This window comes from Miscanthus floridulus, chromosome 19 (genome assembly GCF_019320115.1).
Source record: "Miscanthus floridulus cultivar M001 chromosome 19, ASM1932011v1, whole genome shotgun sequence".
Lineage (NCBI taxonomy): Eukaryota > Viridiplantae > Streptophyta > Magnoliopsida > Poales > Poaceae > Miscanthus > Miscanthus floridulus.
Genome location: NC_089598.1, coordinates 82,698,607 through 82,705,639, shown reverse-complemented (window position 1 = coordinate 82,705,639; position 7,033 = coordinate 82,698,607). Strand labels below are relative to the sequence as shown.

The window sequence follows — 7,033 nt, the reverse complement described above, 5'->3', positions numbered from 1 at the left end:
ATTTCACTGCCTTATCCTTAGTTCTCTATTTTATTGCACTGCAAAAGCTATGGAGCGAATCAAAGATGCCAACAAACATCACATATAACAAATTCTCTCTCCATTCTGTTTAAGACCTTATTAAACTACTGTTGCTTTCCGTTAAGGAGTACCCATCAGACAAGAAATCGGTGCTGACCCCAGTTGGTTCTCAGTCGTTACATATTTGTGGAATTTTTATTTCATTAGTTTAAGTGGGTGATATTAGCGAGACGCACGCGCTTCCAACTATTCAGACATTCCGTGACGAAACTTCCTCTCATGCGTCTCGCACTATAAATTGCAGACCGTCCAATGCAGCTCGTCATCACATCTATCGAGCAATTGTGACTGCCCTGTCTTCTTCTCTATAGAGCTTAGCTACATACTACAAACATATCAGACATGGCCGTCTTCTCCAGGTCGACAGCCTTCCTTGCCCTTGCCATCGTCCAAGCCGTTCTTGGCTGCGCCGCGGCCTCAGCAGCTCTCGCCCAACTTCTACTCCAACACGTGCCCGCAGCTGTCCGCCATCGTGCGGTCAGAGATGGCGGCCGCCGTGGGGAAGGAGAAGCGGATGGGCGCCTCCATCCTCCGCATGTTCTTCCACGACTGCTTCGTCAATGTAGGCCGCAGTAACAAGCGTGGCACCTGACATTGTCGTGCACCACCATCATATCCTGCGCTACAATGTGCCACTGAATCAATCAATCAATGTGTTTTAATCTATTTGTTGTCATGCCACATGCCAGGGGTGCGACGGCTCGATCCTCCTGGACGACACGCCGTCCTTCACCGGGGAGAAGAACGCCAGCCCCAACTTCAAGTCCGTCCGTGGGTACGAGGTGATCGACGCCATCAAGGCGCAGGTGGAAGCGTCCTGCAAGGCCACCGTCTCCTGCGCCGACATCGTCGCGCTCGCCGCGCGTGATGGAGTCAACCTGGTTCGTGTGCCTATGCCACACTGCACCTCCTTCATTTGTGCCAGTACGTACACTGTCTGACTCGGATCATATTGGTGCATTGCTTGCACATCCATGCATGCAGCTAGGAGGGCCGACGTGGAGCGTGCCGCTCGGCCGCAGGGACTCGCGGACGGCGAGCCAGAGCGCGGCCAACTCCAACCTCCCAGGCCCCGGGTCCAGCCTCTCCACACTCAAAGCCCTGTTCGGCAGCAAGAACCTCTCGCCGCGCGATATGACGGCGCTGTCGGGCGCGCACACCGTCGGCCGCGCGCAGTGCCAGTTCTTCCGCAGCCGCATCTACGGCGAGCGCAACATCAACGCCACCTTCGCGAGGCAGCGGCGGCGGGGGTGCCCCCGGTCGGGCGGCGACAGTCTCCTTGCCCCCTTGGACGTGCAGACCCAGGACGCGTTCGACAACGCCTACTACCAGAACCTGGTGGCGCAGGAGGGGCTGCTGCACTCGGACCAGGAGCTCTTCAATGGAGGCTCGCAGGACGCGCTGGTGATGCAGTACAGCAGCAACGCCGCACTGTTCTCCGCCGACTTCGTGACCGCGATGATAAAGATGGGCGACCTGAAGCCGTCGCCCGGAACGCCGACGGAGGTCAGGCTCAACTGCAGCAAGGTGAACTGAGGATAAGGATAACCGAAGAAGCACGCGGAATACGCGATACACTTCAAGCGTACTTAACTACTGATGATGATCAACCAAGCCTCGTGATTTGTGAAACATTGCCAGCATTTACATTTTTTTTAGAATTATACTGTACAACGACACCAACATTTACATGAAGCGATTCATAAGGGTACTCACATAGTCACATGCAGAAACTATCAGATCGTGTTTGTTTGCCTAGACGTGGGTCACCACCTGACTAAGCTGTTGAAATCGGGCGTGTTTATTTGCCTCGACGCGCCGCACACGGGTCTAGATCGCACGGTACTTAAAGCACCGTAGAGCTTGGCCGTGGGGTGGCTCGCTCCAATCCTCGTCTCGGTGATAATTGCACAAACGTGAGTGGCGGACATGGGTGGCTGAGGTGTTGGACCCACAATAGATCCCGACAAACAAACAACATCTGCAGAAAGCTAGACCCAACAAAAATAAGTCCACCAAATAAGAGACATTACACAAGTCTGACACATCATGTGCAAACTAACCAATCTATATAAACTTGGAAACTATCAATCAGGACCACTAGATGCTGATCCAATGGATGGGGTGAGGGGGCTTCAGCGCAAAAAAAAAAGACTGACGGGTGGGGGGCTTAAGCGCAAAAAAATCCCACCTCTCACTCCATCCATTAGATCAACATCTAGTGGTTCTGATCGATAGTTTCTAAATTTATACAAGTTGGTTGGTTTATACTTGATACGTTGCCGCCTAGGAATGCTCTGACTCTATTCCTCTGCACGGACCAGCCCGGTCGAGGCAAATAAACACACCCTCGTAGTTTCTATGTGCATTAATTACCCTATCATATAACCATTTTGCTGATGTGACAAGCGATTTAATGAGCAGACATAAAAAAAACGTAGAAACCGTTTTTAAATAGAAATCGAGTCTTCACATCTAACGAAGCAGAAGAAACCATCGGATACCTAGTTGGAAGGGGCGACGTTGTTTCTATCACTCCTTGCGTGCTCGCAGCTGCGCTCCTGCCACAGCTCGTTGGCCTCTCCACCGCCACATGCAAGCGCGCTCACCTTTACGAGGACCGCCTTCGTGTCGTTGCACTCCTGTTGCGGCTTGCCAGCCTCCGCAGCACCACACGCTAACTTGCCTCTGCGAGGACCGCCTCTGCGTTGCCACACTCATCGGCCTCCGCGCAAAGCGGGGCCTCACCTACCTCCGCGCAGCTGCACTCTTGCCATGGCTCGCCGGCCTCTGCGAATCGCGTCATGCAGCGGCGGAGCCAAAAATTATATATGGTGGTGGCCAAACAACCGAAAAAATAAAAATGCTGTGCTGAGTGCATCAGATCGTGCGGGCACTCCCGTTCACAGGCCGTGACACCAGTACAACGGCCCAACAGTTGTATCCTCTCCCACTACTACACAAACGAACATGCGCAGCGTTGCACTTTTGCACTCCGTGGCGGGCACCTATTTTTACCCGCTGCGGTAAATCCCACGATTTACTGCGGCGGACATTTTTTATTTACCGCAGCGAACACTTTTGCCCGCCACGGTAAATCGATTTACCGTGGCAGACATATTAAGATGCCCGCCACGGTAAATACCATATTTACCGTGGCGGACATCGTAAGGTGTCCGCCATGGTAAATTAATTTACCGTGGTGGACAACGTTAAAAGCCCGCCACGGAAAAGGCCTAGGCCCATCAGGCCCAAGCTGGCCCGATATTCGTCTACACGTATATATAGGTATACTTAGGTCCAGGTCAGGCCGCCCCACTCTCGTCCTCCCCACGCGCTCCAGGTCAGGCCGCCCCGACGGCGGCGGTGGAGGCCCCGACGGCGCCCCTTCCTCTCCCTCCTTCGGCCGGCGGTGGAGGCCCCGACGGCGCCCCTTCCTCTCCCTCCTTCGGCCGGCGGTGGAGGCCCCGACGGCACCCCTTCCTCTCCCTCCTCCGGCCAGCGTGGAGGCCCCGGCGGATCCGGCGCAAGGTGTGGAGCCCTCTTTCTTCTCTCTCAGATCAATGGTGGATCTTGTCCCTCTCACACTCGCACCCTTGCAGATCCCCGACGACGGTGGCGAGCAGCGGCGATGGGTGCTCCTCCGCGCATGGTGGCGAGCAGTGGCGTGGCCCGTCCGGCACGGATCCACGGCGGGGCGGCGCCAACCCGCCGCGACGGCACGGATCCACGGAGGGGTGGCCCCAACCCGCCACGACGGCACGGATCCACGGAGGGGCGTCGTCTCCCTCCCACCCAATTGACGGCGGCGCAGATCCGGTGGGCGTGGCGCCCACCCCGGCCCTTCCTCTCCCTCCGGCGGTGCGGCGGGTTGGAGCTGCGGCGGATCCAATCGACGGCGGTGGATCGACGGCGACGGCGGGATCTAGGTTCAGTGCGGCCCGGATCCAAGCCCGTGTGGGCTTTTTTTCTTTTTTTTGTTTTTCCTAAACGATTTGCCGCGGTGGGCGTTCTTATGTGGCCGCCGCGGTAAATTGATTAACCGCGGCGGGCAAAGCTGTCCGCCGCGGGAAGCCATGATTTACCGTGGCCTTTGGGCGGCGGCGGACCGGTTTGCCCGCCGCGGGAAACCCAAAACGCCCGACACGGATAAATATTCTGTAGTAGTGTCCAACACTCGAGCGCTTTCGTTCTCTAGAAAGTTTCCAACACTCGGACGCTTCCGTTCTGCAGCGCTGTGATCGGCATCTCCACCGTGTCCGAGCGCGGCCGCCCTCCTGTTCCCACTCTTCTGGCTGGCCGCGGCTTCCGTGCATCCCTCCCGTAGGCTTGACACGATGGAGCTCGGTGGAGCGGGCAGTGGACACAGACCGACGCAGGTGTTCACGAACGAAGCACAGGGCTCAAGTAGATGCATCTTGCGCGCAGAGGTACGGCTGCCTCCTCCTGTTGATGATGATCTTGTTAGGTTGATCTCTACCAACTTAGTCCAATGGCTAATTGGGCTCTTGATCCGTGCCCTGATCGGGGGCGCCGAACCCTATCTATGGTTGGTGGTCCCCCGTCGCACAGCGCCATAAAAAGGAGGTGAGGGCTGTAACACCTCGGGTGTTAGCCTTGCATAACTTGACTTGCATAACATGAGCATGAGCATCAAGCATTCATAAATCATCATTTACAATTGAAACATTTGATCGAAACATATGAAACATTGCTTGTTATCTCGTGTTTCTTGGAACATATGCATATGATCATGTGCAAATGAATGCAAGTGGGTAATGCTAGTCACTAAAACACCTTAGCTACACTTAGGTTAACACAAGGAACCTTGTTCATGAAGGTCACCTTTCATGATCAAGCACTTAAGTAATATTACATGTGTTGACCTGGATAGCTCTATGAGTGACCACTGCATAAAATGATTGAATGACCTTGCAAATTGCTTGAACATGCTTAGGATATCATTAGGAACAACTTTGGTATTTAGTGCTAGGGCTAGTTTGGTCATTTAGCCATGGTTTGAGTATGTATCATGATTTCAAAGTGATATGTTTGACTAAAGTTGAACTAGGTGTTAGAGACCTTGCATGGAGGAGTTCACTAAAGCAAAGTTGGAGTGTTTGACATAAGGAACAACTTTTATTTTTGGGTCATGGACTGATTTAGCTTCTAACATGCTTGAATAGGTCCCACAAAAATCAGGAAAATCAGCATTTCATGACTTACAAAAATTTCTAAGTGGTTGGTTGACTGACCGACTGACAGCCGATGTTGAGCGCGATATTACTCCGTCTCTGTTGTGAATTAGAACGAGGTACTTGAACAAAAGTTGTAGCTGGTACTTCGGGCTACAAAAATCATGTAGATCGTTTTCGCTTAGGAGCTACGGATTAGCAGTTAGAGGAGTGTCAAAACTTGTCGTCAGGCACGGTGTATCGCGACTGACGAACTGAATCGGCTGATTCAGTGGCCGACCGCCGTCAGGCCATGGCCGCCGCGTGGAGGAGAAACGGCCGCGCGTCGCCTCTGCTCTGCCCAGCCAGGCCACGACGCGCCTGGGCGCACCTTCATCACGCCAGCGCCCGCCCGCACTCAGCCGAGCACCCATTTGCTTCGCCTCGGTCTCCTTCACCGTCTCGCAGCACCAGCAGCAGCCGCCGAGCGCCCGCAGCTCCGCCGTCGCCATAGCCGCGCACAGCTCACGCCTAGCCACTCCTGCACCACCGCCATAGCTCCACCGTCTCCCCAGCACCCCATTGCTTCTTCCCGTGCCCGCCATTCGAGTTCGGTAAGCGTCAGCGCCATGCCAATGCTCACCGGAGCTCCGCCGCCGACTCCGTCATCGTGGCCACGCCGCCACAGTCCTCCTCCCGCTCCGTTAGCTAGCGCGCTAGGTCCCCCAGCATCCACTGATGCTTGTCCACGCGTTAATTTGAACCACCGTAGCCCACACCGGCGTACCGCCGTGGTCCAGCCCCGCCGCTCCGCCATGGTCGCCGCCGTCAGCTCTAGGGTCGGTAATATGTCCGGCCAAGTGGCTCAGTAGGTTCGCTAGGTCACGTAGAGCACGTAGCGTAGATGTCATCGTCGGCGAAGCTCGCCGTCGACGAGCCACAGCCGCGCAGTGCCCAGCAGCGCCGCTGCTCTGCTCCGAGTCGATGACATGTGGGGTCCCCTGACCACCGGGTCCCACCGGTCAGCGACTCCGTGTTTGAAGGCTAACTCATTTGATTCCAGTTTTTTATTTCTTTTGTGATTTTCATATCTTCAGTTTGGTAGCTCCTAAATTTGTGAAATAAATATGGTTGTGTTCCTTAGGAAGTGTAGTATTTAGGAAAAATATGTTCTTGGCTTCAACAGTAGAAATTTCTGGAGATTTAAATAGGGATTTCAAATGTGCTTTTGAATGCATTCAAATTTGTTTATTTTATATCTAGAGTTCCTGTGCTCCAAAAATTATGAAATTTTTGTGGTAAGCTAGTCTTAGCATATATGAACTCTGGTAAAAATTTGAGGACCAGTGCATGGGTAGATTTATAGTTATAGATTTTTCTTTTATGAATAGTCAATCCTTGCATGAATTTTTATAAATTAATTATGAGTCCAAAATTCATGAAATTTGTTGGAGGTAATCCTAGTACCATATGGATGTTAAGAAAAATAGGAAATCTGTTGCTTGACACTTTCCAATAGGATTTTCCATTTATGCTATTTCAAGCCTTGCTGCCTTATCATTTTTGTATAGAATGTTCTACTTAGTAAAATGACATGAAATTTTTATAGTAGTCCTTTTATAGCATTAGTAAGGCACTGTAAATTTTTAAGAATTTAATAAGTATGTCTGATATATGTTTAGTATTTAACCTAGATATCTAAATAAAATAATAAAGGTAATTAAATAAATAGTTTGGGCTTCACCATTATATTATATTAACTGTATTTGGTATGCTTA

The 7,033-nt window shown here is 52.5% G+C and overlaps 1 pseudogene; it reads left to right on the top strand.

Moving 5' to 3' along the window:
• The first annotated feature begins 423 nt into the window (after positions 1–423).
• LOC136528817 (peroxidase P7-like) lies at positions 424–1,617 on the top strand (annotated as a pseudogene).
• The last annotated feature ends 5,416 nt before the right edge of the window (positions 1,618–7,033 follow it).